The sequence below is a fragment of the Pan paniscus genome, chromosome 3, assembly GCF_029289425.2.
Source record: "Pan paniscus chromosome 3, NHGRI_mPanPan1-v2.0_pri, whole genome shotgun sequence".
NCBI classification, from domain to species: domain Eukaryota; kingdom Metazoa; phylum Chordata; class Mammalia; order Primates; family Hominidae; genus Pan; species Pan paniscus.
In genome coordinates, this window is record NC_073252.2 from 640,364 (window position 1) to 657,794 (window position 17,431).

The following is a 17,431-nucleotide window of genomic DNA, read 5'->3' on the forward strand; positions in this document are numbered from 1 at the left end:
CCACAGGAGAAAAACACACAGTTACAGCCTGGCAATTAGGTCCAAAGATAAATAGCAAAACAAGAAGTTTGCCTTTAATCTATTCCCTCCACATCTAAACTCTGGAGGGCAAGGCTGTGAGGAGATCTGAAGACATGGTGCTCTCTCTTCCTGTGGACCCATCATTCCTTGTTTACCATCTGATATTTGAAAAGAAGAGGAACCCCTGAGAAAGGAGGCAGAGGCTGGTTAGGAAGATAGGGAGGGAAGGTCTCGGGAGATGAAAAACACCCACGGGACCACACCTGCACCACCCATGTAGCTAGCAGGAAGAAATGTGGTTAAGAACTTCCTCTTATGCCAGGGTGTTGATCAGAAGACACTGTCCCACTTAGGCCCAGGTGTAATGAATCAACCTAAATGTCATTAACTTGACCCAGCTCCTTATAATGTTACTAACATAACATAAATATTTTGGTTTTAGCTTCACTCTTTCCACCTGCTGTCGGTTTTGCTTGGGCACTCATGGGTAATAACCAAGATGGAGTCACTGTGGTCAACTCCAGGCATGCACAGATACAACACCCTTAGCGGGGAAATTTAACCCTCCCATTTGGGCAGAACCCACAGAAGACTTCCTCGTTCTTGCCACATAAAAGACCCAGAACTCAGCCCCATTTCTGGCAACCTGCTTTCATGTCCCCTTTCTGCTGAGAGCTTTCCTTTTGCTTAATAAATCCTACTCTGCTTTACTCACTCTCTGATGTCCGTGTGCCTTATTCTTCCTGGCCGTGGAACGAGAGTCCACACCTGGCTGAACTGAGGATACCACGACACCGGCACCAAACCGCAACTGGGAGACCGTGGTCTTCACGTGGACACTCTCAGCTTGCAGCCCCTGCTCTCTCTAGAGGCACTGTCCCACCCACCCTTGAGCCTGAGGAGAACAGTTGGTAGAGAGGCTGTTCCCTCACAGCAGAAAAGAAGTGTTCAGGCCCTCACTTCCCTGAGGGAAGAGAGCCCTCATGGCTGCACTCAGTGTGGCTGCCACCTGCCATATGTAGCTACTGGGTACCTGGAATATGGCTGGTTTGAGGTAAAATGTGCTGGAAACATAAAATACACAATGAGTTTAGAAGAATGAGGTCAGAAATATACCTTATTTCTAATTATATATTGATCACATATTAAAACAATAATATTTGGGGTTTAAATTTTTTATTTTATTTATTTATTTATTTTGAGATGGAGTCTTGCTCTGTCACCAGGCTGGAGTGCGGTGGCACGATCTTGGATCACTGCAACCTCCGCCTCCCGGGTTCAAGCAATTTTCCTGCCTCAGCCTTCCCAGTAGATGGGACTACAGGCACACGCCACCATGCCTAGCTAATTTTTTGTATTTTAGTAGAGACGGAGTTTCACCAGTTTGGCCATGATGGTCTCGATCACCTGACCACGTGATCCACATCAGCTTCCTAAAGTGCTGGGATTACAGCCGTGAGCCACTGGGCCCGGATACAATAGGTTAAAATTATCACAAACAATTTCACTTGCTTCTTTTTCTTAGTTTTGATGTGGCTAATAAAAAATTGAAAATTCACAAATAGCTAACATTTTATTTTTTAGAGGTTCGCTTCCCTCTTCAAATCTCGGGTATCCTACTCAAAAGACCACAGGCCAGAAAAGTTACGATATCTAAAATATTAAAATAATTATTATATTGTTTCCATTTGTGAACAAGTGTGTGTCTGTGTGCGTGCGCGTGCGTGCACAAGGTTAAAAATGAACCATGTGCAGAGCCGGGCCTAGCACAGAGAGAAAGCCCTGACTCTAAGTGCCTGGAGGCACGAGTCTGTCACTCTTGCCTCAATTAGTATACTGTGTTTTCGCAATTTCTGTCACTCAAAGCCTGAGGGCGTGAAGCTTGGAGCCCTATCCAATCAGGCCGCTGGACTGAGAACTGCCCAATCAGGGATGCAGCCGGAGAGGCGAGGGCGGCATCCGGGATCTGGCGCGGCTTTTGCCTTTCTCTCCAGCCTGAGCTCGGTTAGGGCCTCGCCGCCCTGCTTCCACCCCTCAGGGAGGCCTCCGTGATTCGGCCTCAGCCTCCGTCGCTCTGTGGCCTGTGGGTATTGGATGATTCCTAGCTGAGACTCCGCCACACCCCTGAAGTGGGGAAATGGTGAGTGTGTGGGGCAGGTCCTCCCGAGGCGACTGGGGAGGCCTCATCAGAACCGACGGGAAATGGCGGCGGCGGGACCGAGTCTGTGAAGAGAGTCCCCTCTGCCGCCGCTCAGCCCTCGGGCCTCAGTCCCCTCCGGTGAGGGACTCTGGTTTCTGCCGGTTCCCGCAGGGTGGCTCTGGCCCAGCCTGCAGCCCTCCTTGTGCAGCTCTGCCCCCGCAGCCGCGCACCTTCCCTGGGCTGTGGGGTGAGGAGGAGCTCATCTGGAAGACGCCGACGCGGCGTGCGCAGTGGGCGCGTGGGAGGAGCTGTGGTCTGGGGGTCCCGTCCCTACTTGACCCTGTTCGGAATGATGTCAAGGCCCCATCAAAACATAGAGTTCATGTGAGCAAACGGGGACTCATTAATGGGACAGCGCCGACCATGGCTCGTGGTTTGGGGGCTGCTGGCGGGTCTTGAAGGAAAGGCTTTTGTGAGGTGTGTGAGGAAGCAAAGCAAATCACCCGCCCGCTCCCACTTTCCCACCAGTCCCCTTGCCCTGTGCGCCTCCTCCGCGTGGCTGTTCCGGAGTCGCATCTTTTAGAATATGCTAGTGTGGGCGCGCACAGCGCTTCTCTTAGTTCTGTGAGTAGTTCTGCCATATTATTGAACTTGAGGAGGGTGTGGGCGCCCCTGGTTTGTAGGCGGGAGTTCAGAAATGAAGACGGGTGTCCAGAGGCAGGGACCGGTGCCTGCAGGGGGGCAACTGCGAGAAGAGCGCTGAGCTTGTGGGGTCTGCGCTGACTCTGGGTGGTGTCTTTAGTGAGTGGCTGGACACCGCTTTGGGGTTGGAGCATTGACTGGTGTTGAGCAAACTCCTCACGTTTTCTGTCAGAAGAAAGACAGGGCTGAGCCTGGGCTGGAGGGAGTTGCATGGTGTCTACGGGAGGCGTGACTGGGTTTTGCACATGCGCAGTCCTGCTGGGCACTGTCCTGTTCCTCCAGATCTCCTCCGAGGGAGAGAGGGGACTGGAAACTTAGAGGAAAGGAGTTCTGAGAAACATTCTTCCTCACACCATGCTGCCAGCCCCCACCCAATGCTAACCCACTCCTGAGCCCACTCACTGGGCATTGGCATGGCCACACTCCTTCCAGGATAGGTTTCTACCCTGAGAAATTGTGCCCAATGGCAGCTTTGCTCCTACAGTTTTCTCCCAAGAACACACAAAGTGCCCAGAAGACTCCTGGCTCATCTCAACCCCAGATGTGTAGCAGGAATCTGCTTTCTTCACCACCCAGTCTTCTAGACCACCTGATCCTAATCTCCTCTGCCCTTATGGACTCAGGAATCAGTCAGAGTGTAGCCCTGCGTCGGCCTGCACTTGTATTACAAACCAGTGCTTTAGTCAGTCCTGCCTTGCCCCTACCCAAGGCTCTTGATGGCACCTTCCTCTCTTCTGCTCTTTCCTTCCCCACAAATCCTGTTTCCTGTGTTCACAGTGTGCCCAAGTCCATCCCTCAGGTGCCTACAAGAATTCAGACGTTAGTAAGTTCAAGACCATGCCTTTAGAACAGGCTGTTGTAGGACCAAATACAAATTAGAAGCTTAATGCTTTCTCTTTAGAGTGTGGGAAGAATTTTTGCTCTTCTCCCTTTTCTTAAAGCATTTAATTTGAAAACTTTTATATTTAAATATTTTCTCTGCTTCTTTGAAAAATATATAAATCATTTTTATCAGTTAACTAGGTCATTTGTCTTTTTTGACTGAAAATTGTCTTTAGGATCTGGAAACTATTGTCTTGAAATGTAAATCGCAAGAGTCTATACACCCTATGCCACAGTTTTTGTAGGAAAGTAGGGGGCTGCCTTCAGCAGGTACCTGGCTCAACATTTCAAAACTACGTCTTACCATGAAGATGTGGGAAGTTTTTTTGTTGCTGTCGAATGTTACCAATTAGAAAACCCTGCTGGGACTACAGGCGCCCAGGTGACCTCTCAAATTACTAGGTGACATAAACTGTGTATGACAAATGGTGCTGTCATGTCTTGTACTTGAGAACTAATTACGGTGATGTTCTTTCTGTATTTGCAATCTATTAGTTGATTGCCTGTGATGCATATCATAGTTTGGTATAATTAAATAACAGAACATTTTCTTGCTGTTCTGTTATTGTGGAGAGTATTTTAGGATTAGAGATGATTTTGCTTTTAGTTATAGTTACCACACTGTTCAGAATTACCAGATTTATACATAAAGTGCCCACTAGGCCTCACTTGAGAGAAAACCTTTTTTCTAAGGATTCCAGTCACAATCCACAATTTTGTGGCAAAGTGCACAAAGTGTAGCAAAGTGCTCCTCAAAGCTGAAAAAAAAAAAAAAAACAGCCGGGTGCAGTGGCTCACACCTTTAATCCCAGCACTTTGGGAGGCTGAGGTGGCCATATCACGAGGTCAGGAGATTGAGACCATCCTGGCTAACACCGTGAAACCCTGCCTCTACTAAAAATACAAAAAATTAGCTGGGCGTGGTGGCAGGCACCTGTAGTCTCAGCTACAGGGGAGGCTGAGACAGGAGAATGGCATGAACCCGGGAGGCGGAGACTGCAGTGAGCCAAGGTCACGAGACTGCACTCCAGCCTGGGCAAGTGCTGGTGAGAGTGAGACACCATCTCAAAAAAAAAAAAAATCTCTCTATTTGGGATCTCTATTTGGGAACAGTCACTTCTAAAGCAGTTAGACTAGATTTCTACAAAAATAACTTCTCAGGACAGCAATCAGTTATTCCATTTCTTTTAGCGCTCCTGGCATCTTCAGATCTGACACTGGTTCAGACATCATGGGGTCCATAAACCCAACCAGGATCACATAAGTGCATTAATTAAACCAGAGAACTTCAATTCTCTCTCTTCTCCCCTTGCCCAAATGCCCACAAATGTGCATAGCTTACCAGCCTTCCAAGACCTAAATGTGCAGTTCCAAATTCTAAATTAATATCCTGGGATTTGAGAAAAAAACGGCACTTTTGTCTGAGAAATACAAGTTCTTTTAATTATCAGACCCAGAGATTTGTTAAAATGAGACCGCAGTCCTACTTTTCCCCGCGTTGAACTATTTATTTTTTGAAATTCCTTGCTATTGCTACCAGTGGCTATAAATTAACCTAATAATACCACAATGGACACTATAATGCACACCCTATGGCTTAACAATATATATAGCCAGACACTAACCAGTGTTACTTCTATAAAACAATAGGAAGGTCTGAGAACTTTCTATCAGTCCCCTCTCTGCCTTCTTTTTTGCCTTTAAAAATACACTTGTAACTGCTTCTAATTGGAGTGTATGTTCAGGGCAGCTTTATACTCCGGGCTTGCAGTCTTCAAGCTTTGGCCCAAATAAACTCTCTAGTTATGTTTACCCCAGCTTTTTCCTTTTAGGTCAAAATATTCTTCAGAATGTGTTGAAGGAGCCTCCATGAGAGGATCTCTCTGGTTTTACTCTGTTTGCTGTAATCCCCAAGAATGCAGAGGCACATTGATTCTGAGAGGAGAGACCCTCTCATATTGTTTTATATTGTTTTATATTCAGTAAAAACAACAAGGAAGTAAAATCAAAGACAGGCAGACCGGCGCCAGGCCTGGGCCTGCCTGGCCTAAACCCAGTAGTTAAAAATCAACTTATGAATTAGAAGCCGATGTTATTCATAGATTCCAGACATTGTATAGAAGAACATTGTGAAACTCCCTGCCCTGTTCTGTTTCTTCCTGATCACCGGTGCATGCAGCCCCTGTCACATACCCCTTGCTTGCTCAAATCAATCACGACCCTTTCATATGAAATCTTTGGTGTTGTGAACCCTTAAAAGGGACAGAAATTGTGCACTCAGGAAGCTCGGATTTTGAGACAGTAGCTGGCTGATGCTCCCAGCTGAATAAAGCCCTTCCTTCTACAACTCGGTGTCCGAGAGATTTTGTCTGTGGCTCGTCCTGCTACAATTCCACCTGGAATCTGCACATAAAAGCTGGCTTCTGCCTAGGATTCACAAGATAGTGCCAGACTTTGGGTTGAAGACATACAGAAAACTCACAGAAGGCATTTTCTGCATCATGAGAGGTCAACATAGACATCTTAAACCACACTTTGAGAGTGGAGCCCTTTGAGTTTTCCAGGTCTTGTCTAGTCACCTGGTACAACTATGTGAGAGGCTTCTGGTGTGAACAGAATCCTGTGGCAGAATCTGTAAGTGTAAACAAGCACCTTAGCAGTGGGAGGTCAGGTCCACAAAATATCCAGAGCCATAATCACAACCATAATCACTAGTATGCCATCCTGTATAGTGGGGTACTGGAGTACTTTCATCTTTCCTCTTGTCTCAGAGTTAGCTGATCAGGGCCAGTGCACATCACATCTGGATCCAGGATCTGCAGCTCTACCAGGGCAGTTCTGTTTTCCGTTTGCACTCCACAAAGTCAGCCTGAGTCTCTCCTGCCTGGATCACTATGGGGGCTTCAGCCCAGGGTCACTGAGGACACTCTCACCAGCATCAGTGAGTTATTTGAGACATTTGAGGATGTCCTGTGCAGACTGGGGTCAGTCTGACAACAAAGTCTAATTCTGGTTCCATTTTCAGAGAAAGAGAAATGACTTATCCAGGGTTTGTTCTCCCCTCACAGAAAGAATCTCCTTGGTTCATAACAGATAAGAGTTTTTCCAGTTTTTTTGGTTCTTTGGTGAAAATGAGGAGATCTAGAGACTCAAACTGATCAATAAGTAATTGCTTCTATTTCTTATGGTAATTAGAAAAAGAAATGAACCAGTCATGGTCCCTACCATCAAGTAACTTGCAGTCTGGAGCACAAAGATGGAAACTGTACAGGAGACTTAAGCTTCATTTGGGTTACTTTTATTGTTTTGTGAGTTTTGATGCCTCCACCTGAAGGGCTATTCGTGGACTGAAGAGAATTTGTTGTTGTTATTATTATTATTTGTATTGTTTTTAGCTTGTGAATAATAAGTATTTGGCTCTTAATATAATTGGTCTAGAAAAAATAAGGATTTTGATTAATTTCCTTCTTACTGTATGTTGTAATATAGACAGGGAAGTGGCGAAAGTAGATTAAAATCACACAAACTCTGGGAATAAAATCTCTCTTGGTCAGGCTTAGAAAAAACAAAACTGAAAACACTTAATGGCCTAGAGAGCAGAAGCCTAGGGCCCCCTTTCTGTCCCAACTCTGCCCAGATCCACCCTCTGCTGAATCTTGTCCAGGTCTAATCCACACTGAAATCTGTCACAGAACTGCTTAGAGGAGATAAGAGTTTGGGGTGGCTACTCCTACTGCCACTCCAGAGCTGGTGCTTCCAATTTCCTGAAACAGAAAAGCAGATGAATGGGGAAAAGCAATATACTTTTGTGCCTTAAATTCTTTTTTATAAAATTAAAACCAGTGTTTCTAGAGACATCTCATCCAGCAATCTGTTCTCCAGCCCTATAGTTTTAGTGTTTGTTTTTCTTTACAATTTTCAAAGTAAATACAAATACAAAAATAAAAAATTCCTCTGAATTGCACTTAACACTTTCTTTCTGTTTCTCTCCCATCTATCTATATTGAACTATTCTATACATTTTTTAAAAAATCAGTCATAGGAAAACAAGAAGAAATAGAAATGCCAGGCCCTGCATTTAAATCCTGGGAATTATGGGACACTTACTACCCACCTCCCAGCATGTTATGAGAATTAACGCACATAATGTGAGCTTCCCAGCAGAGGGCTCTGTGACATACTCCTGCACACATAGTACATGCTCCATAAAGATCACATTAATGCATGTGCACATGTTTTTCAAATGCAGACTTTCTCAGACATTGCCACCATCTCCAGCTTCTGTAACCTTTGAAGGGCCTGCAGAGAATGCCATGTTTCAGGATGATGATTGGTAGTCTTGTCTTCAGGTGAAAAGTATTTGTGTTGGGATAAGGGACCCTGTGTGCTGTGCCTGCTTTCTCTAGCTGAGTATTACTATAATGGATCTAGCGGGAGGAATATCAGCATTAACAGGAGACTTGCTATAAGAAGCTGTGTAATTCATGGACCCTTTTCAAACCTCCAGAATTTTGTTAATTACAGTAAGGCTTAGAATAGCAAATAATTTATACGGACATTGAAGTCTGAAAGCCAGTGCTTAGCTAAGTGACTCTCAGCTGAGTCTTCTAATAGTATCACATGGACTGTTTGAAGAGAAACAGCCACTTTTTCCCTCCCCACAGATCCTGTCTATTGTTCTGGATGGAAACATCCCTGTTTTTTAAATTAAAACATGATTCTACAGCGAGGCCAGGGTCAAGCATGAGGGCTTCCAGATACTTAATGAGAGGTGAGTTCACCCTTTGTTCCAGGAGGTCACAGGGTCTACTCTGCTTGGTTTTCATAAGGGCAGGTCAGTGTAGCCCGTATTTCCATTGTAGCAACAGAAATTTCTGGCATGCTGTAGAAAATGAAGTAGAGATTCCTCTTCAAAGGGACTTTCCTCCCAGTCTAATTGAGAATAAATAGTAACCTCTCTTAGAAGCAAAATTTACTCAAAGACCTATGCTGGTATTTTTAAATATCTCTAACCGTAATAAAGAAATCAATATACTTTGTATTCTTAGCTCCCACATTTTAGCCTAAGATATTTGCCCTGGGATGCCTAAGCAGGTCCAAGCAAGTATTAGGTCATAGGCTGTTCCTCTTACTTATTTGGAGGTGTTTTTGGCCTTTCTCAGCATTCCACAAGTTACTTCCTCTTTTCCTTTATTCTCCTCTGCCTTCCCTCTTTTGGAAAGTTCTAAATTGCTAGCCAGTCGGGACAAGGACAAAATGTGAGGTCCTATTCCAGCCAATGGAAACCAGACACAGCCATAGGGTGGATGCATCAGATTATAAATGACCCTGCCTCCTTTATTCATGTTTGCTCTCATGGCAAGACTGCTAGTGAGTGGCACCCTTTCTACAGAAAGTAAATTAGCCTTGCTAAGAAGATCCTTTGTCCCAGTGTTGATTTTTGTTGACACCGAATACCCATTCCTGACACATGCTGTCCTTTTTCCTCAGAGTTACGGAATACTTTAGAGAACATTATTGTGTTGAAAGTTATTTTATCAGATAATTATAGTCAGTCCCATAAGTCAGAACCAGCTCACATAACTCATTTCTCCTGTAGTCAATTTAAGAACTCTGTCCTTTGATAAATATGTGTTTTCAGGAACTCTTAACATTCAGGGATGTGGCCATAGAATTCTGCCCAGGAGAGTGGAAATGTCTGGATCCTGCCCAGCAGAATTTATATAGAGATGTGATGTTGGAGAACTTCAGAAACCTGGTTCCCTGGGTGAGGATAACTGTAAAATGTAATTGCTAATGCTCCCTCAGAGTTTCTGAAAAGGCTGCATTTTTTTCTCATGTTCACAAATTAGGGGTGTCTTCAGTCCCATGCTGTTAAATCTTCTAAGAATTCTCTCTTTTTTTTAGTGATCTCCCTTCAAGTTTACATGGACAGCCAATGTCCACTTTATCACTTATAAGGGGCTGCATGATCTGACTGCTGTTCCATTGCTTTTGCAGACATAGGAATATTTGTGTTATTGAGGAGCTCTATGTTAATTTATTTTTTTCAAATATTGTTTTTGCATCATGTCTAAAATATTTAAGGCAAGTAGTGGACGTATTAGGATTTGGGTCAGAAATCCCAGGAACACCAGAGACAGATGTTGCAGATTTTCTGCTTACTGATTTTTTTTTTTTTTTTTTTTTTTTTGAGACGGAGTCTCGCTCTGTCGCCCAGGCTGGAGTGCAGTGGCGCGATCTCGGCTCACTGCAAGCTCCGCCTCCCAGGTTCACGCCATTCTCCTGCCTCAGCCTCCCGAGTAGCTGGGACTACAGGCGCCCGCTACCACGCCCGGCTAATTTTTTTGTATTTTTAGTAGAGACGGGGTTTCACCGTGTTAGCCAGGATGGTCTCGATCTCCTGACCTCGTGATCCGCCCGCCTCGGCCTCCCAAAGTGCTGGGATTACAGGCGTGAGCCACCGCGCCCGGCCTGCTTACTGATTTTTAATCCTATTGCAAATGTAATTCCACAAAAATTCTTTGCTAGCAATTTTTTCAGAACAATAAGCATTTTCCTAAATATGAAAAATGTTGATTGTACTTCAAAATGTTATTGTTTTAGTATAAACTGAGATTTGTAATTTAAACTCTATATGTGTAAATTTTCAAGTTATAATATAGTTTAAAGCATGGGTTTCCAACCTTTTGGCTTCCCTGGGCCACATTAGAAGCAGAATTGTCTTGGGTCACACATAAAATACACTAACACTAATGATACCTGATGAGCTTTAAAAGAAAAGTTCATGAATAGTTTTTATGATATCTACCACAACAGGTATGCAAAATATTCTTACATTCATAGGGTTGGACACCACTTGATTAAAGTATCTACTCACCTTCTAGATTTCTTAAATGTACTGTCATAAACCAGCTTAGAACACTGCTAAGTGTATATTATTATTTCTTAATAACTATTATCTTATAATTTTAGTAAGAAGCCTACTGGGATTCTGTTATTGAGATCTATCTGTATCTAAAAATGTGGGTCTCATGCATATACACACCTATATAATTTATATATGTGTATTGTAAATTCTCACTTAACATTGTTGATAGGTTCATGGAAACTGTAAATGAAGCAACATATTCTTTAAAAAAAAATAATTTTGACTGGGCACGGTGACTCAAACCTGTAATCCCAGCACTTTGGGAGGCTGAGGTGGGCAAATCATGAGGTCAGGAGTGCAAGACCAGCCTGGCCAACATGGTGAAACCCCATCTCTACTAAAAATACAAAAAATTAGCTGGACATGGTGGCATGCACCTGTAATCCTAGCTACTCGGGAGGCTGAGGCAGGAGAATCGCTTGAACCCGGGAGGTGGAATTACCATAGTTTAATTGATAGAGCTCTCCCTCTCCCTCTCCCCACGGTCTCCCTCTCCCTCTCTTTCCACGGTCTCCCTCTGATGCCAAGCCAAAGCTGGACGGTACTGCTGCCATCTCAGCTCACTGCAACCTCCCTGCCTGATTCTCCTGCCTCAGCCTGCCGAGTGCCTGCGATTGCAGGCGCGCGCCGCCTCGCCTGACTGGTTTTCGTATTTTTTTGGTGGAGACGGGGTTTCGCTGTGTTGGCCGGGCTGGTCTCCAGCTCCTAACCGCGAGTGATCCGCCAGCCTCGGCCTCCTGAGGTGCCGGGATTGCAGATGGAGTCTCGTTCACTCAGTGCTCAATGGTGCCCAGGCTGGAGTGCAGTGGCGTGATCTCGGCTCGCTACAACCTCCACCTCCCAGCAGCCTGCCTTGGCCTCCCCAAGTGCCCAGAGTGCAGCCTCTGCCCGGCCGCCACCCCGTCTGGGAAGTGAGGAGCATCTCCGCCTGGCCGCCCATCGTCTGGGATGTGAGGAGCCCCTCTGCCTGGCTGCCCAGTCTGGAAAGTGAGGAGCATCTCTGCCCGGCTGCCATCCCATCTAGGAAGTGAGGAGCGCCTCTTCCCGGCCGCCATCACATCTGGGAAGTGAGGAGCGTCTGTGCCCGGCCGCCCATCGTCTGAGATGTGGGGAGCACCTCTGCCCTGCCGCCCCGTCCAGGATGTGAGGAGCGTCTCTGCCCGGCCGCCCCGTCTGAGAAGTGAGGAGCCCCTCCGCCCGGCAGCCGCCCCGTCTGAGAAGTGAGGAGCCCCTCCGCCCAGCAGCCACCCCGTCTGGGAAGTGAGGAGCGTCTCCGCCCGGCAGCCACCTCGTCCGGGAGGGAGGTGGGGGGGTCAGCCCCCCGCCCGGCCAGCCGCCCCGTCCGGGAGGGAGGTGGGGGGGTCAGCCCCCCGCCCGGCCAGCCGCCCCATCCGGGAGGGAGGTCGGGGGTCAGCCCCCGCCTGGCCAGCTGCCCCGTCCGGGAGGTGAGGGGCGCCTCTGCCCGGCAGCCCCTACTGGGAAGTGAGGAGCCCCTCTGCCCGGCCAGCTGCCCCGTCCAGGAGGGAGGTGGGGGGCGTCAGCCCCCCACCCGGCCAGCCGCCCCGTCCGGGAGGTGAGGGGCGCCTCTGCCCGGCCGCCCCTACTGGGAAGTGAGGAGCCCCTCTGCCTGGCCACCACCCCGTCTGGGAGGTGTACCCAACAGCTCATTGAGAACGGGCCATGATGACAATGGTGGTTTTGTGGAATAGAAAGGTGGGGAAAAGACTGAGAAGTCAGATGTTTGCCGTGTCTGCGTAGAAAGAGGTAGACATGGGAGACTTTTCATTTTGTTCTGTACTAAGAAAAATTCTTCTGCCTTGGGATCCTGTTGATCTGTGACCTTACCCCCAACCCTGTGCTCTCTGAAACATGTGCTGTATCCACTCAGGGTTGAATGGATTAAGGGCGCTGCAAGATGTGCTTTGTTAAACAGATGCTTGAAGGCAGCATGCTCCTTAAGAGTCATCACCACTCCCTAATCTCAAGTACCCAGGGACACAAACACTGGGGAAGGCCGCAGGGTCCTCTGCCTAGGAAAACCAGAGACCTTTGTTCACTTGTTTATCTGCTGACCTTCCCTCCACTATTGTCCTGTGACCCTGCCAAATCCCCCTCTGCAAGAAACACCCAAGAATGATCAATTAAAAAAAAAAATTGATAGAAACAAGGGTTATGTTTGAATGCATATAACAACATTGTTTTATTTAACGATGCAGTTTTCAAGAACCTATTCTGAACATTAACTGAGGACTTACTGTACTTCTGTGTTTGTGTGACATGGATTTTTCTGATACATAAAAATGGTATAACTATATATTTAATGTGTACAATGTAATGATTTGATATGCATGTGCATTGTGAAACAAAATACAGTCAAGTTGATGAACATATCTATTACCTCAAATTTTTTTTGTAGTAAGAACACTTAAGATCTACTGTTGTATGCCGGGCACGGTGGCTCACGCTTGTAATCCCAGCACTTTAGGAGGCTGAGGTGGGTGGATCACGAGGTCAGGAGTTCGAGACCAGCCTGGCCAACATGGTGAAACCCTGTGTCTATTAAAAATACAAAAATTAGCCGGGTGTGGTTGCACGCACCTGTAATCCCAGCTACTCAGGAGGCTGAGGCAGGAGAATTGCTTGAACCCAGCAGGGAGAGGTTGTAGTGAGCCGAGATCACACCACTGCACTCCAGCCAGGGCAACAGAGTGAGACTCTGTCTCAGGAAAGAAAAAAAAAAGCAAATTATAAGCATACATTACAGTATTACTAACTATAAACACAATGCTATTTGGCTAATCTAATGCTAATTTACATTAGATTTCTCAGACTTGCTCAATTTATAACTAAAAATTTGTACTCTTTGAACAACATCGCCTCCTATTTCCACCCTCAGACACTAACAACCACTATTCTACACTCTGCTTCTGCCGGGCGTGGTGGCTCACACCTGTAATCCCAGCTCTCAGGGAGGCAGAGCTGGGAGGATAGCTTGAGCCCAGGAGTTTGAGACCTGCCTGGGCAATATAGCAAGACCCCGTGCTCCATAAAAAGGAAGAAAAAAAAAGACAAAAAAATAATAAGTGTAACTACACTCTGCTTCTATGAGTTTATGTTTTTAGATTTGTCATCTAACTTAAAACAAGCAGTTTCTTTGTCTTTCTGTGTTTGGTTTATTTCATTTAGCATAATGTCCTCCAGGTCTGTCCATGTTGTAAATGGCTAGATTTCCTTCTGTTGACGGCTGAATAGTATTCTGTGTATATATACACATGCACCATATTTTGGCTATTGTAAACAACACTACAGTGAACACAGGGCTGAAGATATTTCATCAAGATAGAAATTTTATTTCCTTTGGTAGGATGCCCAGAAGTGGTATTGCTGGATTATATGGTATTTCTATTTTTATTTTTTACTGGTTTTTATGATGACTTTATTTATTTACATCTCACCAACAGCATACAGATTTCCCTTGTATGTATGTCTTCAATGGGAAAAAAAGTAACCTTTTGTCTATTTTTGAATGGGTTATTATCGTTATTTTGCTTTGAATTCTACAAGTTTTTTGTATGTTTTGGATATTAACTTCTTGTTAGATATATGGCTCGCAAATATTTTCCTATGTTATAGGGTTTAAAAAAAATTTTTTCTTTGCTGTGCAGAAGCTGTTCGATTTGATGCAGTCCCACTTGTTTGTATTATTTGTTGCTATGCTTTTGATTTCATCAAAAAAGTTAATGCCAAGACCAATATCAACAAAGTTTTTTTTTTAATATGTTTTCTTCAGGAGTTTTAAGGTTTTATGTCTTACATTTAAGTCTTTCATTTTGAGTTAATTTTGGGGTATGGTATAAGAAAATATTCTACTTTTATTTTTTCACTTGTGGATATCCAGTTTTTCTGGCACCATGTATTGACAAGACTGTATTTTCTGCATTGTATATTCTTAGTGGCCTTGTCAAAGATTAGTTGACCTTGTATTCCTGGTTTTGTTTCGGGGCTCCCTATTTTGTTCCATTGGTTTTTGTATTTGTCTTTACGCATATACCATACTCTTGATTATTATAACCTTTAAATAAAATTTGAAATTAGAGAGTATGATACCCTCGCATTGTTCTTTCTCAAGATTGCTCAGGTTATTTAAAGTTCTTTAAGGTTACACTTAAATTTTACAATTGTGTTTTCTATTACTGTGAAAACTGCAACTAAAACTTTGATAGGGATCACATTGAATCTATAGATCATTTTGGATAATATGATACTTTGACAGTGTTAGTTATCCTAATGGAATATGTCTACATTTATTTGTGTCTACTTCAATTTCTGTCATCAATCTTATTGTATTTAATGTATAATTTTTTTATTGGTTAAATTTATTTTAATTAAGTTTCTTATTTTTATACTATTGCAAGTGGAAATTGTTTCTTTTTTTGGAAAGTTTGTTGCTACTGTACGAAAATGCAAAAAATATTTGTATGTTGGGCCAGGTGCAGTCTCTCATTTCTGTAATCCCTGCCCTTTCAGAGTCCAAGGCAGGTGGGTCACTTGAGGACGGGAGTTTGAGATGAGTCTGGACAACGCAGTGAGACCCTGTCTCCAAAAAAAAAAAAAAGAAAGAAAAAAAACCCACAAGTATTTTTATGTTGATTATGTATCTTGATACTTTAATGAATGCATTTACTAGTTCAAACAATTTTTGTTGTTTTACTCTAGGGTTATAATATATATATGCATGATCTTATTACCTACAAACAGTAACATTTTTACTTCTTTTCCAAGCTGGAGAGCTTTGTTCTCCTTTTCCTTGCCCAATTGTTCTGAAAGAAACTTCTAGAAATATGTTAAGGAAGCTGTGGCCCTGGAGGCAGGCCTGCAGATCTTGGCCTCAGCTGTGGTCTCTGAAGCAGCCCTGTGCCTGTGCATTTGAAGAATCTAACAAGGGTTTCTATAAACTATTTTTGACAGGTAAAGATTGTCACGCGCATCGTGTGAAGAGAGTCCACCAACAGGCTTTGTGTGAGCAACAAGACTGTTTATTTCACCTGGGTGCGGGTGGGCTAAGTCTGAAAAAGGAGTCAGCAAAGGGTGGTCGGATTATCATTATTTCTTATAGGTTTGGGATAGGCATACAAAGTACCTTCTTAAGGGTGGGATGGGGGAGAATATTACAAAGTACCTTCTTAAGGGCAGGGGAGAATATATGTATCAGGGTGGGGCAGGAACAAATCACAATGGTGGAATGTCATCATTTAAGGCTATTTTCACTTCTTTTGTGGATCTTCAGTTGCTTCGGGCCATCTGGATGTATACATGTAGGTCACAGGGGATATGATGGCTTAGCTTGGGCTTAGAGACCCGACATTCCTGTCTTCTTATATTAATAAGAAAAGGAAAACAAAATAGTGGTGAAGTGTTGGAGTGGCAAAAAATTTTGGGGGTGGTATGGAAAGATAATGGGTGATGTTTCTCAGGGCTGCTTCGAACGGGATTAGGGGTGGCGTGGGAACCTACAGTGGGAGAGATTCAACCGAAGAAAGATTTTGGGTTAAGGGGTGATACTGTGGGGTAGTTAGAAGGAGCATTTCTTGTATAGAATTATTGATCATGGCCTGGATGCGGTTTTGTATGAATTGAGAAACTAAACGAAAGACACAAGGCCGAGTAAAAGAAGGAGAAAAATAGGTATTAAAGGACTAAGAATTGGGAGTACCTAGGACGTCCAATTAGAGAGTGTCCAGGGGGGTTCAACGTTATCGTTTGCTTGGTTGGTGAGTTTTTGGGCTCTATCCTTGAGTTTTTTTATGTTGTCATATACCAGGCCAGATTGATTTAGGTAAAAACAACACTCTTCATTTAAAAATATACAAAGTCCTCCTTTTTCAGCAGTGAATAAATTGAGGCCTCAGCAGTTCTGGAGGACAACTGCAGCTAAAGAGTCAACCTGGGCTTGGAGAACAGACAAAGTTTGTGATATGTCTGTAATGCTAGCAGAGAAGTCATTAGAGAGGCTGCAGAATGTTGTGACAGAGGTTAAGATGCCTGCTATTCCAGTTCCAAGTGCAATAGTGGAGGCAGAAAGTCTTAGACCCACAAGTAAAGGGATTAGTGGGATGACTCTTTTTTTGTCATGTTGGTGTCATGAGAGGGACAGGCAGTTTTTTGTTCCCATCTGCAAACTGGATTTGGGGGGTAAGGAAGACTAGAGTACATGTGCCGGTCCAGTTGGCAGGTAGGCACATGTAGGTGGAAGAGCCACATAAAAAGAAGAGACCTTGTGTCAGGCAGAACTGGAAATGTAAAGTGAAAAGGTGAGAGGGTGTACTGAAAGAGGAATCCTGCACCTAAAATCCTAGAGATCCAGCAAGGGCAGCAGCCATTAGAGGTTGTAATGGGGATTGATGGTGCAACTGTGTAGAGGGAGGGGTTTGGTTTTCATGGTGTATGAGAAAGCGCATAGTGTCTACAAGTAACCTTTCACTGCTATTCATGGGGCTGGGTATAAGCAAGCAAGAGGAGGGGCTAGGAGGAGATTCAGATGAGCAGGGGGAGGGTAGCCAAGGATGGAGTGAGATGCAGGGTAGGTGTCTTCCTAAACAATAGTGACTGCCAATGCTTTTTAGTTTGTAATGATAGAGGGCTTATCAGTAATGCAAAGTTGGAATGCTCCCATCCGTTTGGTAATGTGTGTGGCTGGGTTCTGGAGATAAAGAGTAAAGGAATATTTGGACAGTGGAAGGTTGCCTAAAGGGATT